The sequence below is a fragment of the Vidua chalybeata genome, chromosome 2, assembly GCF_026979565.1.
Source record: "Vidua chalybeata isolate OUT-0048 chromosome 2, bVidCha1 merged haplotype, whole genome shotgun sequence".
Lineage (NCBI taxonomy): Eukaryota > Metazoa > Chordata > Aves > Passeriformes > Viduidae > Vidua > Vidua chalybeata.
In genome coordinates, this window is record NC_071531.1 from 105,648,296 (window position 1) to 105,665,977 (window position 17,682).

Consider the following 17,682-nt stretch of genomic DNA (forward strand, 5'->3'; position numbering starts at 1 on the left):
AGGTGGCGCCACTTTTTGCATAAAATTTACTTTGCATAATTACAAGCAGTTTTGCAAAATATATATTTGTAATCTTTGGTACTTGCTTGCCACATATTTTTTTCATTTGGTTGAGAATGTTTGTAATAGATTTCTGTTGTCTATTATATGGGGCTAAGTATTGGCTTCTGAAATGTGGAAAAAAGTCTGGAGGTCTTTGAAAATTCATTATTTTATTTCCTTCTTCTGTTTCTAAGCCCTTCACAATTTGCTGTCACATGTTTACCAGGGAAAACCATCCCCATAGAAAAGCAGCTGCTGGGGCTGTGTGTACATGACTCAGATGCAAAGTCCAGCAATTTTTCTTTAAAGTGCTGACAAAAGCTGGTTTGAGCCAAGAAAGAAGACACTGTGCTGAGGCACGTGCAGGTGCTCCACCCTGCAAGCCAGCTGTGGCAGGGACAGACAAAACAGCTGGAGAGATTCTGCCTCTTAACAACCTCAGCACAATTTGCAAGGTTGTCCCTCTCCCTATCCCTGGGCTGCAAGAGTGGCTAAACTGCTTTGTTCAAGGAATACACACAAGTTATGAATAACACGGTACCTGTGTGACAGGTGAAGTAAATTGAGGACTTCTCCCATTTGTAAGTAGAGTAATTCAGTAGGAAAATTCTAGTTCATTGAGTTCACATCATCCAGTTCACAATACCTCCAGGTTTGGATTCTGTTGAATCCAAGGTAGAAGTGAAACCTTTCCATGGTTACTGCGGACAGCTGAGAGCAAAATCCGGCCCTTGTGTTCAGCATTTCTGAGTCAGAAAATGGATAATGGAAACCCTCTGCAAAGAGCTCGTGGCACAAAACATGGGATATGCCAGCTTTGTGGGCTTCAAGGGGAGCCAGGGTAAGTTTGCTGGCTCATATGGGGCATGAGGATGGGAGGTAAGCACAAAGGCCATAAAATGTGGGATATGTGAGGCATTAGCAGGGCAAGAAACATAACAGAGAAAGAAAATTATGATCTAACATACTGCAAGTCATTCTTAGGATTCAGCAACTTTTATGTTCAGATTTGTATTTCAGTTGCATTTCTCTTCCCCCCATTTCTTGAAGTGCCAAAAATGTCTACTATTTCCTCCATGTTTTGTTCTCCATTTCCTCTTTCCCTGTGCATTGTTTCTTCCTGTTTTCTGTGTATTTGCAAAACTCAGTTTCAAAAATGGTCTTTTTTCCTAAGTACCAGCTTGTAAAATACAGGAGTCAATTGTTGCTCACTCTCACTGATGTAAAGATAGATCTAAAATTGAACTAAAAATGTTGAATTGGCTGAGCTTTTTTCATGTTCAGACAAATTTCATTATAAAACTATAAAGAATAATTATCCTGCTGTCCTTCCGAGATGCATAGTTTAATTAATACTGGATATATTTAGTTTCCAGAGGGCCTCTCCCACACACAAAAGCCAAGGTAAAACAGGAATATTCAGTTGCTGCATAATGGGAGGATATTTATAAAAACAAACCTGCATTAAGCAAAGCATTGTTCATTTAGATGCATGAGTTGAGAGATGTAATTAATTCCAGTTTTAATGTGAACTTGTACACATTGAATGTATGATTAAGAACCCATACAAATAGCTAAATTAAATTTTTAACTTGACTATGTAGAGTTTGCAACCCGATTGTTTTGGTAGACATCCCAGGCCTGGTTTTACTAGTGTGTTACCTGTACAACTCCTTGGCTTACAACAGCTCTGCTCCCTTGTGTACAAGGGAGTGTTATCTGCATTTCTTCATATGACTAAGTTACTCTGCCATGAATCTGCTGTATACAAATTAAGATGAAGGACAAGATTCTTGAGTCCACCCACAAGAAGGAGTAACTCATTTGAACAGACAAATAATTCAAACATTGCTTGAAGGGCATTTTGAACTAGCACAGACATGTTCATTTGGTGACAAATACTCCTCCTAAGGTCTACACACTCCTACATGGTCTCCTACATAGGAGAACTCTAGCCAATTAATTTGTCAGACTATATTTCTTCTTCAGCTTACAGAGTGATGGGAAATGCATGGATGTGACACAAGAAAAATCTGTTTCAACAGGAAATAGGTCAAAATCCCCAGAGGAAAAAGATAATCTGGCCAATAGAAGATTATTACATTTGGTGGGTGTTATAGTCAAAGCATAGTGCAGTGCTCATTGCACAGCGATAAGTTGCACAGTACAACTAGTCCTTTTTATTTCATGTTTGAATTTCTACATAGCAAGAAGAGCTAATGAATGGGCTCTGCTTCCTTCACACTAAAAGCTTCTGCCTCCACCAACACTTCTTCCAGTTATGAAGGTGGTCTTTATAATAACAGTTTCCCAGCTTTCCGCTGCCAGCGCTGGCCAGCTCCCAGTGAGACCTGTCTTGCAGCACTCCATGGTGACATTTGAGATGTGGTAACAGCTTATCTGACATGTTCTTTAGGCTTCAAAGGTAATATCCAATTTAAATTATACAGAAAATTAACCCCAGCCAGCACCTAAGCACTGCACAGCCACATGCTCACTCCCCCTCAGTGGGATGGGGGAGAGAATCAGAAGGGTAAAAGTGAGAACACTTGTGGGTTGAGATAAAAGTTTAATGGGGAAAGCAAAAGCCATATGCACAAGCAGAGCAAAACAAGGAATTAATTCCCCACTACCCATGGGCAGGTGTCCAGCCATCCCCAGGAATGCTGGGCTCCATCACACGTAACTTGGGAAGACAAAGCCCATCAGTCCAGTCCGAACATTCCCCGTTCTCCCTGCACAACAGCAGCCTACGCTTCAGGTAATTGAGAGCCTTATGCTTTGCAAAAGCACAATTAGTCTGAAACTACTGATATTTACAGCTTGGGAAAATCTCTTCACCCGGTTTTCAGAGAAGAGTACAACTAAGCCTCAGTGCTGAGGTACCATTCTGAGAAACATGTGGAACAGGGCTTCCACACAATGACCAAGCCATCCCCACTAAAACAAGCAGGTTGCTCAGGAGATCTTAATCCACTTGCATTTGTGAGTTGACATTTAAGAATCTTCTCTCCCTTTAAAACCATCAATCAAATGTATTTACAGAACCATGACTCATGATTCTATGAATCAAAAGTATTTGCAGATTTAGGAAACTGTCACTAAACCGACCTGGCCAGGAACTGGATTTCAGAGAATTTCTTTTCCCAATTTTAATTTTTTCCCATTTAAACCCAATATATTTTGTTGTTCTGTTGCTGCAAAACATTTCTTAGAATTTAGATTTTTTTAAATAACACATTCCACATTTAAAAAATTTGTAAAAATGGTCAAAATATTCTTTGCTGAACTTTTTAATGCTTTATCAGTTCTCCTTTGAACAGACTTACATCAACTAAGCATATTTTTCCAAGCATTTTGACAGAAATAATGCTGCATTAAGAAAAAGAATCTCTAAAAAGATACACTAATCCCATCTGCTGCACTTATCATACACCTTTCTATTTCTTTCCCTAAATTTACAGTTCCTAGATAGACTCATGAGCACTCTGAACAGAGGCATGAAAATGATAGCAGTCATTCTGGAAAGCTTTAGTTCAGGATTTTTTTAATGGCTTCATCAGTTATTTCTTTAAAGATATTCTTGGTAATATTGCTCTAGTAACTATTTATATATGAATGAAAAATTCCAGAGAAAAAAGAAAGCCCAGCTGTGCTTAAGAAAATGTTAAAATCCATAGCAGCTTAGAGAGCCACTGTAGAGCAGTGACCCACTGAAATGAATCACTAAGAAGCTTCTTCACCTCCCTTCAAGTATTTTCTTTATGAGAGGAGGTTTCTGAAGCCCTAATTACAAGATAGAAATATTGGAGGTCTTTTGCATTTGCTAAGCCAAATGTACCACAAGAGCTACTCTTGGATACAGGCACATCTCTGCTTAGCTCTGTAGACTTCAAACCCTTTTCATGTCTGCCTGTACTTCAGCACATTAGGTTCCGTCTCTGTGGGGAGGGTGGCAGTGAACACAGCATTTATTTATCAATAAACTAAATTCATGAGATGACTTGAATCAAGGAGCTCTAAAACCATCAGCAATTTACAAATATTCACTCTTCTTTCAAAGGACTAATTGTTTCACTTGTGATTTGTATTTTAGCTTGAGGAGTGGCAGATGATTTTTTGACTTGGTCCAGGGATTAGACATTCAGAATACACTGGAAATCTCCCAACTTACCCAACTCAATTAAAAAAGGTGCATGCACAGCATTTATGTAGTGTTTTGACAGACTTTATTTTCTGCTTAAGTGATTCAGTTTCCCCTGGATACATATGGCCCTCTCTTTGTTATGCAGAACTGGAATTGCACAGAAAGAAGATGAGGTTATTGGTTATTGGCCAAGTTGCAATACATACATTAAACCAGTAATTTCAAAGAGCCTTCAATAAATGAGATGTTCTTTAGGTAAAATCTGATTCTTGGCTACTTTAAATATTAGGCTACCAGGCTAAATGAGAACAAAACAAAGTAGTATCTATTAATAAAAAAAAACACTGCTGACAGCAAAAGCAACAGCACAGCCATTACAGTCAGAAGAGACAGTATCCTTCTGACTTCTAAACCAACAAAATTTCAGAATCAAGGAAGTTTTATTTCTCTCAATTGCTGTAGAAGAGCTGAGCAATTTCATTGGATGAGAATTATGAATACTAAAGAATCTAGCAATGAATTTCAAGATCCAGATACTTAAAGCATCCTGATTGAATAAAAGTTTAATAAAAACTAAGAAGATGGAGCAGTGCAGTGCAAAAGAACATCAAATTGCAGGACTTTCATCACAAAGATGCAGGAGGTTAGTGCCCACCTTGAGAATTGTCTAAATCAGTCAGTGCATCTTGAAGTCTCTTGGTGATTCCCCTGAAGTCCAGTTATGGGCAGATCCAAAACTGTGATGTTTTGAATATCAGAATCCTGGACATGGGTGAATATGCACCCACAACTTCAAAAAGCTGAGCAGCTCCAGTCTCATAGATCCAAGTGGCCAGACTCCTCATGGGCAGCCTGAGACAGCTGTGGGGACAGCATATGGCAGGGCAGAGGGGCTGGAGCACGTTCCTGAGACCACTCTTCATGTGCAAAGGCAGAGTCAGTGCTTTCTGAATGCAAACGTTATCACCCACACCTGACAACCACAATTGGAACAAAGCATTAGTCAGAACTTAATGTCATGTAATTTGCTTGCTGTAAGCATGAGCAAGAAGATCGTGCCCCAAAATGGCAGATACCTCATGTACAATATTTTTGAAAAACAAAAGACAGGTGTTAACAGAGAAACTGTAAGAGAAGAGAAAGGATGGACTGATACACCAAAGAAAAGGTGGCTGTGAACTGGTGGCCCACAATTCAGGTATTGGGCTTGCAAGATGTTTGAACTCACCATCCTCACATACTGCAGACCATGTCTGAGACCATTTTCTATCTCCTCTCCTCCACAAGCCTCCCCTGAAGGGTGGCACAGAATATCTGAAATAGACTTCTAATAGGAATTCCCTGTGAGATCCACTTCCTCTCTGTGGACTACAGAGGGGTCCTTGGAAATTAAAATCTTAATTTTGTTGACCAAAATTAGTGACCTACAGCTAGGGAAAGTGAAGTCCTTATCCTTTCCTCAAAGCATTTCCCATGGGCAAAATAGACAATTTTCTAAGGTTTTTAAAAAAATGTTTCTAATAAATCAGTATTTGATATTCAGCCAAATACATTTACATAATTTCCAAAAACATTGAGAAACAATACCTTCTATTAATAGGAATGAAAAGCAGAAGCAAGCCCAAATCCCCAAGTTAAACTACAACTTCTGGTCACTTCTGGATTTTTGTGGTGACACGGTATCTCTTCAGTGAACAATTACCTCTGCTGATGTTAATAAAACAGTTTAAAAAAATTATTTAAGCTATTCTTTAATATTTGGGTTGCAGATGCTCCATTGTATGTAGATGCAAGAAAAGGGTATCATCTCTGTTTAGGAGAGGTTATAAGTCAAATGAAGTTTACAAAAAAAATCAAAACTATGATGGTAAGCCAGTATTAAATATTATCATGGCTGTAGTGTATTACTCTCCACAGAGGACAGAGGCTATAGTGAGACAGCTGTTAAAAGCATCTTTGTTTATTATTAACCAATGAACTTAGCAGGGGGAGGGATTCCCGTCACAAGGCAGGATATAAGGAAGGAAAAATAACAGTGCATTTTTGTTGTTGTCTTTATTCTGTAATATTCTGTATAATCCAAGAAGCTGATGATGCTATTTTCCTGGCAGCAGAACAAGGAGCTATTGTAATTAGGAGAGGCCAGGCCATTTTCACACGAAGCAGCTTTCTGAAACACTACGGCAACATTCAAGGTCGGGGCAGACAACTGCAGAGAAAGCCCAATCAAGGAAGAATGGAAGTGGACACACTGATATTTCCAGGTTCCTCACAGGCTGAGGCAGGCAACAACACTCACTGGTCCCACACATTGCGAGCTCTGAAGTTGTGATGATGTTACAACTCAGAGCAGGACAAGATGGGAGATCAGCCACGTCTAATCCTGCCCTCTGCAAAAACCCTGTGAGACAAGGGCGACGGCAAGGCTGGGCCTTCACTGCCTCTACAACAACTTTTTAGCCAACACACAGGGAAATAGACAGTCACTTTGCTGAAATATGGCATATGGAGAAATCAATGGGATATATTTATTTCCCAGCAGTCAGACACTGCAGATACGTCTCTCTTTTCTCATTATTGCTTCTGTCCCCTCCCCCTTCCAAAATGAAGGCATCTGTAAAATTAGAAAGGGGGAGGGCAGAGAAAAATCAGTAGATAGGTTTCTGTGTAACTATGATGTTAAAATTGAGACAGTGTTTACCTTTGTAACCTTTTTGTTTAAAGATACAGCTTAGTGTAGAATAAAATATGTCAAATGAAGTAATTTTGATGGTTTTTTATAAATGCATTCTCCTTGGGTTTTTTTTTTTTTGATTGTGGAGTTATTTCAAGGTTTTTAGGATAGTTGTACCTTGCTTGTGATCAAGAAATGGTATCTAGTCAGCTATATCCTGCTACAGAGTTACAAGAGAGAGCCTCCTGCAGGAGCTCCAATTTTTTTAGTTCAGAACACTGAGCTCTTTATTAGCAAATGTGAGAGATTAGCAGTGTAGTTTTCAGCACTGAAACCAGGTGTCTAGAACTGTCTGGAGTAAGTACCTGACTTCAGGCTAAAAATTAATATTACAGGTTCTAGCTTGACTTCCATCTGGTCAATTCTTGCCTAGATAGAATCATGGTATTGTTAAGGTTGGGAAAGACTTTTAATATTTTGAAGCCCAACAATTAACCCAGCATTGCCAAGGCCGCCATTAAGCCATGTCCCTCAGTGCCATATCTACACATCCTTTAAATACCTCCAGGGATGGTGATTCCAACACTTCCCTGGGCAGCCTATTCCAATGCTTAACAACCCCTTCTGTGAAGAAATGTTTCCTCACACCTGATCTAAACCTTCCCTACAAGAAGTACCTATATACAACACTTCAATGTCCTTCCTGTCGTGAGGAGCCCAAAACTGAATGAACACAGGATCTGAGGTGTGGCTTCAGCAGTGCCAGTAGAGGGGCACAATCACTGCCCTGGTCTTGCTGCCACACTATTGCTGATCCAGGCCAGGTGCCATTGGCTCTCTTGGCCACCTGGGCAGAGGTGGCTCATGTTCAGCCACTACTGACCAGTACCCCCAGATCCTTTTCTGCCAGGCAGCTTTCCAGCCATTCTGCCCCCAGCCCATAGTTCACTGTACACTCTTCAAGGCAGCGTACAGACAGTAATTTATAACCCAAATACTCTGAGCTTTTTCAGCAACATAACACCATAGTCATTAAGAATTTATGGGAAAAACAATATCAAAACCCCTTGAAACCTATGATTCTACCTGTTACGTATCCTCTTTGTGTAATTAGCATTATCATTAACAACCTAGAAATCCAAATTCCAAACTCTGACTGCAAAAGACCCACAAAGAAGCAAGATTCTTTTCCATGTTGTTAAACAACATCAGGTAGTTCCTGTGAAAGAATCTTCTCTCCCTGTGCTGGGGTCTGTCCCACCCTCAGTTACAAAGCATTGATCTTTTTAAGCATTCTTTTTTAAAAAGTAATTTCTCCACCTACAGAAAAAACATTGCAGAGACTATGGCAAACATTTTAAACTTCCACAAGAATTTCTAAAAAAAATGTACTTAACTTTTGTTACTTATTTAAGTATTTATAAGTTTTTATATAATTATTTATATAAGTTTTATATTTATTTAAGTATTTATAAGTATTTCTACTTATTTAAGTAGAAATGAAACAGAAGGAGAAATGAAATTAATAGATATAATTAAAAAAACCACAACCCCTTCTTGCCACTTTGCTAAAACTAAAAGTAATGATGATGCCATCAAAACTCTGAGATCTAGCCATCCCAAACCCATGCAACAATATTTTGGATCTTTATAAATAACTGCAATTCTGTATGTGCAATTTTTTTTTTTTCTGAATTCAAAGAAAGCTACAAATATATCATGGCATCCTTCTTACAGAAATGGTTATGGCAAGGAAAAGAACTCTTCCAAGAACTGGATTCGTACTTTGGAAGCCTTTTCTGCAAAATTGGATGACTAAATCTCATTCCATACCAACAACATTTCTCACTAAAATCTCATTTCTTGAACTAAGGTTTCCACTAAGCTGTTCTAGACACGCATACAATACATATACATACAGTTGAAGAAAAGGAAAGAAGAAAGGAAAGAAGAAAAGGAAGATGACATTTAAAGAATTTAAAATCAGCAGGCTCTGAGGGAATATGATAGGTACCATATTACCTGAACAGTACAGCTCAGACTGGTCCATTCACTTCTCAGCCACATTTGTGGCCTGCCCTTCCATTCAAACCACTGCTCAACAATTTTATTTTTCCTTGAGACAAATGTTTAAATACATATCATCCAACAAATTTAGAGATTTCAGGTATTACAGGAATAATTTTGAATCACCTATGATTATTTCCCTCCTCTTTGTCATAAGTTGTCATGATGCCATTAACATAAACCAGAAACTAGAGAATTATTCAGCACAGATGGCACAGCAATAAAAATCTGGACATTTTTCATGTGAATGTCTATCTTTGGACCTATTTTCTAAGCATATGAAAAAGAAACCACTACACACTGCAGTATGGTAAACACTCTCAATAGCAGTAATTGACTATTACTTGAGTACAATGTTTGGGATCATTTGACATAAAATACACGTCTTAAAATAGGTTATTGACCTTGGCACCATACTTAACTCATTCTGCTTCAGCTGGTACAATAAGAAATTCATCTGCTGTTTTTCAATATCTTCAATGTTGAGGCTTGAGGTGGTGATCTCAAGGATGAAACATTTGAATCTCTTCTTTCAGCTGAAAAAAAGACAGGGTTTTAATCTATGGGAATTGAACTTTTATAGAAGATAGGCTTGGACTAAAGAAATAAATGCCATGCTCCTAAAAGAAAAATATGTCTTGCTTTATGAATGAGCATGTATTGCTATTATTTTGGAATGAAGAAGAAAGAAAAAAAGAGGATTCAGAAACCATTTAAGGCCAGCAACTTAGAGCAGTTTTCACACAAAGAGAACTTAGCTAGAGCAAGCAGCACTGTAGAGATAGCCAAGTTAACCTGGAACTGGCTGGTCAAGTGTGAGAAGTTTATATTAAAGGCCATCCACAGCAGGAAGGAGCAGAGTTTTACCCAGCTTACCTGCTGAGAGCCAATTATTCCTATCAAACTCTTGCATTGCCACTTCCATTACTTCAATGGCTAAATTAAAGCTAGTTCAAGTATTGATAGAACTCCAGTTTATTATTTCAAAATAATTTCTTAGCGGCCGCTTTTGAGATGGTAATGCATCTTCACAGCGGCAACTCCTACACATTCTCTCTGGTTTTAAAAAGGAAATAAGGATTAGTCCAGACTTGAAAAGGTCCCTCAAATTAGGAGGTATCAGTTGCTCCAAATCAAGAGGCATTTGAAATACACTTCTAAGAAAATCAGATTATTTAGCCTTTCAAGTTGCAAATTACAATTTTGAAGGGTTTGTTACAAAATATCTTGTATGATATTTGCATATATACAGTCTCCTTGTATCTTGAAATTATTTCTGATTGATGCCTGGTGTTACAATAATTTAGTTTATTGTGCAGCTATCACATGATTTTTTTTAAAAAAAACCTCTAGGAGAACTCAGAAACATTTTTGCAAATCATGAAGTATCTAAAATTTTTCCAGCTGTTCAGCCCAAATAAAGCTGAACTTCCTCTGAAATTATCACATAGTTAAATTTCTATAGGATTAGGCACAACTGTGTTTTAGGAATCTCTGACAGTGAGAGAATTGAGGCAGTGTTACAGAACAGAAATTATGTTATAAACAATTACAACCTTCTAAAGCAGATCTCATCAATAACCAGAAAGGAAAATTTTAAGAAACATAAAACTTTACAGGAATAGTCTTCTCAGACTCCTTCTGTGTACCTGTATGATTGCACCTTTTCTTGGGCAGCTAAAATTGAGCACACAATTACTACTGCTTCTCTGTTCTAATAGAGATCATTTAACATAGTTCACAGAAGGTCAACAAAGTTTTTGGAGCTGATTTTTCCAAGTGCCATTCCTCTGAAACATAAATGTCTGCTATGCAAAATTTCTAAGGAGTGAGCCTGTGACATCTGATACAAATCTTGCTACAGATGCAGAACTGGTATAAACAAGGTAGAACATTTTTCGTAAAACACTAAGCCCTAAAAAAGAGTAAAAGCAGGAGACATCCTGGTGAGTCAGGGTGCCTGTAAATGCTCTCAGAGCACTACAGATCAGGTATGAACACTTGCGGCATCCAACAGGACTTACGTGCTCCCTGAAATAAAAGCTGGCCAGTCCCACAGCTCCTCTAGAAAGCCATCTTCCCCCACCAAGGGTGCTCCCTGCCAAATTAGTTGCCCCTTAAGGAATAAAATTACATGCCTCATAATCTATGTTTAGACCCTTGCTGCTACGTAATCAGGCAATTAACACCATCCACTCATACATTCTTTGAGATTTGGGACAATCCACAATTACTCCGCTCTGGCCGCTCTTAGGTTTTAGAGTCACTTGTTCTGTATTAATTACATCATGTGAGAGAAGGGTATGAGTAACCTCTTAGTAACACTACCCTCAGTACCTAACACATGCACAGAGCCTTAGAGACAGATTAGGGGTTTATGCCACAGTCTGACTGACAGCTAATCATGCTACAGCTTGGGGATTTCTGAGCTAGGGAAGGAAGCAACACCTTGTTTACAGTTACCCTTCACTTCAGCTTTAAGAAGTACTCAAGATAAAGAGCATTATATAAAATCTCATTATTACTCTGCCTCCTCCTCCATTTGAATTTCGTCCCTTTTATTATTTAATTCCCTCTGCCCGTGCCATGTCCTCCTCTTTTGCAGGTGGAAGATGAAGAGGGACTAGTGATGACATTAAATAGTATCTAAAGAGGTGAGCTTGAAAGCACCAGGCATAAAATTGCTCTTTACTGGTGTCTTACACATCTTTGCTTCTTGTCGTTTTCAAGCAGCAAATGCAAGCACTTAATAATGTTCCTCAGCTCCTGAGCAGTAAATTTAGTAAGAATGTTAGAGTCCCTTAATTTGATTTGCAGACAGTATTAACTGGAAACAACTGAAAAATAGAAAAGTGTGATAATTTATCCTCTCTGTGCCACTTCCATATCAACATACACTTACCTGTAACAGGTTGCAATATTCAGGTCATATTTTAATAACCAAAGCAACTCTTTAGGCCATCAATGATTTCTTATTAAGATGAAGAAGAACAATCTCTGATCTTCTAGCAGAGCCTGAAAGCAGTTTCTTAATTAGTCAGGGTCCATCTAACATCTGACATCATCATAGGAAACTGACTTAAAAATTATCTTAGGAATTCAGATTTTTGGTCAGCAATAAAAGGCTAGAACCATATGTAAGCCTTCAAAATAATATGGTAACTTTTAATAGTCACTGTAAATCAGCATATATTCTCCTTAACAACCAAAAGTGTGAATGAAGTTTGGTTGTTTAATCTCTGCTTTGTAAACTTGTTCTGACACCTGAATTCCTTTATATGCTAAAATGGAACGTCCCATGCTAGACAAGCAGAATGGTATTTTACTGACTCAGGTGTCACTTCTAACTGCTCACTAGGTGAGTTTTTCTTCATACTTTCTCTATCACCACTTCCTACCTTTTGCAGTATCTCTCTTCATCTTTTAAATATAGACCTTTGGAGATGTAAGTCTCTAAAGCATCTCTGGTGATGACACGATTACAACATCTCACCTGTTGCTGCCATCATGTGGTCCATAATTAACCTTCAAAGTGCTTTGTTGGTATCTCAGCTTGAGTAATAGAATCCTTGAGACAAACACCATGGCTTGTGTTCATTTTTAGAGAGCTTGCTTTTCTTACCATCAATAACAGATTTACCATAAATTATTAATACCTTTATCCCTTTCAGACTTTCATTTGTATTGAGCAGAACTTCGCTAAAGCCAACAAATATCTAAGGTCACACTGAAGAGAACCGTATCTTGTGGCATCTTTACTATTTTCCTCACACATTTTGGGAGGCTGACCAGATGTGCTACGGGTGCAGGCACACTGGGAAAACCCAAAGGAGGTAAAACAGGTTTTCCACCTGTTTTCCACCCACATTCCAAAGAGGAAAATGTTTTAAAGAGGCTGAATACGTAGGCTAGTCCTGATTCAGTGAATTTCCATACCAAACTCTCTGTTTTTCCAACTTCAGCAGGACTGCTCATTATCTTAATTCAAAACTTAAGCCTGAGGAGATTTGTTTAAAGGAACTAATCCAGCTAAATACACTACCATGATGAATTTACACAAGCTAGCTCTCTATATTTGCATGTCCCCGAGGCAGAATTGTAATGACACCATAGTATAAGAGTGTTATTGCCTCACAAATCTGACATCTTCAATGCTCTAAAGAATAAAAAAAAATAATTATAGGTCAGTAACATCTGACTAAAGCCGATGATGGGTCTGGAGCATCTCTCTTATGAGGAGAGACTGCAGGAGCTGGGCCTGTTCAGTCTGGAGAAGGCTGAGAGGGGAGCTCATCAATACATATAAATATATCCAAGGTGGGTGCCAAGAGGCTGGGGCCAGGCTTCTCTCAGTCGTGCCCAGCAACAGGACAAGGAGCAGTGCCTATAAACTAAAACACATGATCCATCTCAGCATCAGGAGGAACTTTGCACTAAGCGTCACAGAGCACTGGAGCAGCTGCCCAGGGAGGGCGCAGAGTCTCCCTCTCTGGAGACATTCCAAACCCACCTGGACACGTTCCTGTGTCACCTGCTCCAGGTGACCCTGCCTTGGCAGGGGGTTTAGAGCAGGTCATCTCAGAGGCCCTTTCCAACCCGAACTACGCTGTGATTCTGTTTTCCGAAACGCACACCCCTCTCAGCTACCGAGCCCACACAGCGCTCCCGCTCCGAGCTCCGCACGGGGCTCGCAGCGAGGCGGGCCCGGCTCTCCCTCCCGCGGGCGGCTGCGTGCTGAGGGCGAGCGCGGGCACGGAACAACCACCACCAAGAAAAAAGCACTCCCGGCAGGAAAAAGGCGGCCGGAAGCGGGCGGTACCCGCACGAAAAGGGCGGCCAGAGAAGGACGAACCCCGCGGGAGAAGGGCGGTCCCGGCCCCACAGCCCCGGCCCGTGCCGCCACCTTGTGGCGCAGCATCCGCCGGCCGTGGGACGGAGCGGCGCTGGGGAGCGCTCACCCGCGGGCAGTCCCGGGCAGCCGCGTTACACCGGTTTTGGGCGAGCTCTGAGACAGCTGCGGCAGCGGCGGGGTGCGGTGGTCGGGCCTGTACAGTTTGTGATTCGCTCCTGATTCCGCCGAACGCGTGCTTGGTTATTTCCGGGGAGCATACACCTGCCTCACCCACTGCAGTGTTTTCCGGGGGATTGTTGAGACGCCTGAGAGGCAGCTATGTTTGTAGTTAATTCCGTTAAGTCAATCCCCCTGTTCCAGAGGCGAAGGAAATACTTGCCTACTACGGATTTAAGGCTTTCATAAGTCAGGTCAGGCTCGCTGTTTTACAGCCAGCTTTGTGGGCTGTAAGGATGAACACGATCTCTGGTCAGCTTGTTTGGGGTGGCAGCACCCTGAGCACAAGAGAGCCCTGGTTCACCCGTGCCCCTGTGCCCTGTGACGGGGCTGCCGTGGCAAAGCCCTCCCATACCACTGCTTAATCCCAGCTCAGCACCTGGGCAAGGAAGGCTGAGGAAAAGGCAATAAAGACAGAGCTGAACCCTTTTCTTATGGCTGGAGCAGCCATCTGCTACCCCCGTGCCCAAGTGTGGCCCGCACGGCGCTGGGAGCAGCTGTCCTGCGTTCAGGATGGCCGCAGCGCCAGGCAGGCCCTGTGTGTCCTGCCGTGACCAGCAGGAGCTGCTCTGAGTCTCTCCCCGGCCCTGCCGTGCAGCCCTGGCCTTTGATCGTCTGGGTCTCACCCCAGCTCTTTCTTCACAAAGCCACGGTTCCCATTTGTGAGAGACAGTCCAAAGTCTGACTGTCCACGACGCCAATTTTATGTCACGATCCGCTCGTGCGGGGTGTCGTGATGGTTCGTTAACCGATCCCAAAAGTGCAAAATGGCAAACAGCAGGCGACCACCAGTTTAATCACAACAAATGTACCTTTATTTAGGTACCAACAGAAAATGCGATAGAAGGGACAGAAAAGGGAAATAGGGAGGAAAGAGGGGAAGGGGAATATAGCTACCACCGCCGAGACGAGATCCTCAATGGTCCAGCCACATAGATTCGCCTTTGTCCGTGGGGGTTAACCAAAGTCTTCCCAAAAAGTTACAGTTTATATAGTCTTTAGCCAAAGCGAGTGGCATCTGGCCAGAAGGTGGGCAAGATTGATGGTCCATTGTGAAGAGCCCCTTAGTTTGTGAAGCAGGTGCAGGCATGCAGGTACAAGCCACCACTTGTCACAACCTGCTCAAATGCAGCATTCTGTAGAAGCACAGCGAGTGCACCTGCTAACAGTGACTTAGCAAGTGTCTGTGTCCACCTCAGCCAGGCCAGAACTCCTGTCAGGGGTCTTCAGGTTCCTTGCAACGGTCGTAAGGCAAATTAAGGAAACTTCGACCATCTCTCACACCACTGGAGGTAACATCAGGGACTGAAAACAACTCAGCTTTTGCTTGGTATGGGAAATCCTGAGTAAGCTTTTTTTGTAAAGGCAAACAAAACCTTTGGTTTCATTTATCTGTGTGCAACTTCAGTAATCTACTATATTCTTACTGATACATACAGTTTTTCTTTCTTTCCTTCTTGGACCTTTCCAGACTCAGTCATTCTCAGAGCTCTTCTCTGAGGCCATTTCAAATTTTTCAGTATCTTTTTGGAGGCACTAGTTTCAGAATTGGACACAGCATTTGACAGTGATCTCACCATTGATGCAGAGAAAACAAACCACCAAATGAAACCCTCCCATCACCTCCTGAGTAATATCTCCATCTTAGTACAGTGGAGTGGGGCTGCCTTCTCTTAGGACAATTGTACTGTCTGTCAATATAGCACTTTCTAGTCAGAAAAAAAAAATAAAATACTGCCTTCATAAGGCTAGACCTGTTTAGTTCCAGAAGAGGGCCCTTAGTTCTAAAACCTTACAGTCATAGCATACTGACTCTGTGTCTTTTTTTAGACATAGACCTGCAAATACTGCTCTCCACCTAATTTCAGGTTTTTATCCCTGACTTACAGTATTACAGATATATTGCAGGTGCACCTAATCTTCTTGAATAGCTTCTTAATTCTTTTCTCTCCTGAGGTGTTAGCAGCTACCAGAGACTACCCTCAGTCTGACAGTGCTATTTTTTTTCAGTGTTTGCAAGTTAAACCACAGTGTAAATCTGAGATGAACACCTTGCAGAAGACCATTTTTGACCATTTCTTTTACCATCCAAGCCAGTGATATTCTCAAGAAGTTACATATTGTTTTGATGACTAGATTAAATTTTCATAGTTAATCTAAGACTACAGTGAGCTTGTGGAGTGTATGAATCTTGTAACTTTTGTCCTCCTTTTTTAGTGTGCAGTGCCTGGGCCTGTGTGATTAAATTTGGCAGCCAGTGTAACTCTTGCTGGTTCTAATACAGGTCAGTCCTTCACTTTCAGACACAGGGTCAGTCATGAAAAGGGTCTAGTTCAGTATAAACAGTAGAGGAGAAAAGCATACCTAGACTGTCTTCAAAGATCAAGCTAGATAGATTTATACTTTGTTCTGAAAAAAGCCCCATTCATACCCAAGCTAGTGGGCAGTATCTGGGTATTCACATGATGCACTGGGAAGTGACCCTATGGATTTGTGGGTCTCAGACCACTGATAAGGAAGCCTTCACCTTAGGAAAACAGGCCCGTGTTTTTGAAGGTCAAAGTCATAACTTGTAAGAGTTTTCTTCTTTGACAGGAAAATCAGCCCCTTCTTCCTTTCAGTTTAGTGGCAAAAAATTTAGCAGGAAGCCCTTCCAGGCAGGATCACACCATTATTTACATTGGAAAAGACCTCCAAGATCATTTAGTCCAGCCTTTGATAGATCTCCAGCCTGAAAACTAGATCATGGCACTGGGTGCCACATCCAGTCATTTCTTAAAAGCCTCCAAGGACGGTTATTCCACTTTTGGGCAATCTGTTCCAATGTTTGACAACTTTTTCCACAAAGAAAATTTTACTGAGAAGAATTTACTTTATATTTCTACAAAAGCCAGAACCCCAAATGTGCAAGTGTTGCCTTGCTTATTGACAGGAATTATCAAACCTTAGTACTCTTAAAAAACCCCAACAACCCAAAACCAAACAAAAACAGAAAGGAAGACAGACAAAAGAGGAAGGTAGTAATAATAATAGTAATGAAAAATCTATCCTAACTGGCATGCATCTTCAGGAATTGGAATTTTTTATTTCTCCTCTGGGTAAGAAACTATGCTATGCTATTTTATCTTTGCCATTCTCTCAAGGTCTTTGATAGATGTCATACTTTAAGAAAAATCATCAACAGTGTCAATAATTTATGAATGCTAGAGAAACCTTCGTCAAAGAAGACACGGAAGGCAGGCAGTAAGATGAAGAGCATAGAACTCTAATAATTACAGATGGGTTAGTTCTTAGAGATTTTTTTTAAATGACAGATGTTTTTCTTGACAAGTTTAAAAGCACGTCACTTCACAAAGGAGAGGCTAAACCAGCAGATACCAAATTCCTGATAATAAACATAATCTAATGCAACTTCATTAAAATCTTAATTTAGCAGCACTTGGATTCAACTTCTTGGTTGCAGAAAAGCCTCACATTGATAGAGCTGAGCCACTAGTAGAGCTGACTTCTTTTATAGTGTCTTAAAACTGATTTAATCAGTCCTTTCAGTCATTTGAGAATAAGACAGCTAATCAGCTAATGAGGGTGCCGTAAAGGGAATCTCCTTCTCATTTCTATATTTTAGGTAATGCTTTTCACCTTATGGAATGGGCATACAAGCTGTGCTGCAGGTGGCAGATTCAG

At 40.7% G+C, this 17,682-nt stretch overlaps 1 long non-coding RNA gene across 2 annotated transcripts; it reads right to left on the minus strand.

Annotated features, from left to right (window-relative positions):
• Positions 1–4,264: 4,264 nt before the first annotated feature.
• LOC128784653 (uncharacterized) lies at positions 4,265–13,433 on the minus strand. 2 transcript variants are annotated; one of them, XR_008429568.1, is made up of 6 exons: positions 13,231–13,433; positions 12,587–13,086; positions 12,424–12,498; positions 11,833–11,945; positions 9,353–9,466; positions 4,265–5,162 (listed from the first exon to the last, which is right to left on the minus strand). It is a non-coding gene; the product is annotated as an uncharacterized LOC128784653 (long non-coding RNA). The 2 variants fall into 2 exon arrangements; XR_008429567.1 differs by having other exon boundaries at positions 12,587–13,421.
• Positions 13,434–17,682: the final 4,249 nt, after the last annotated feature.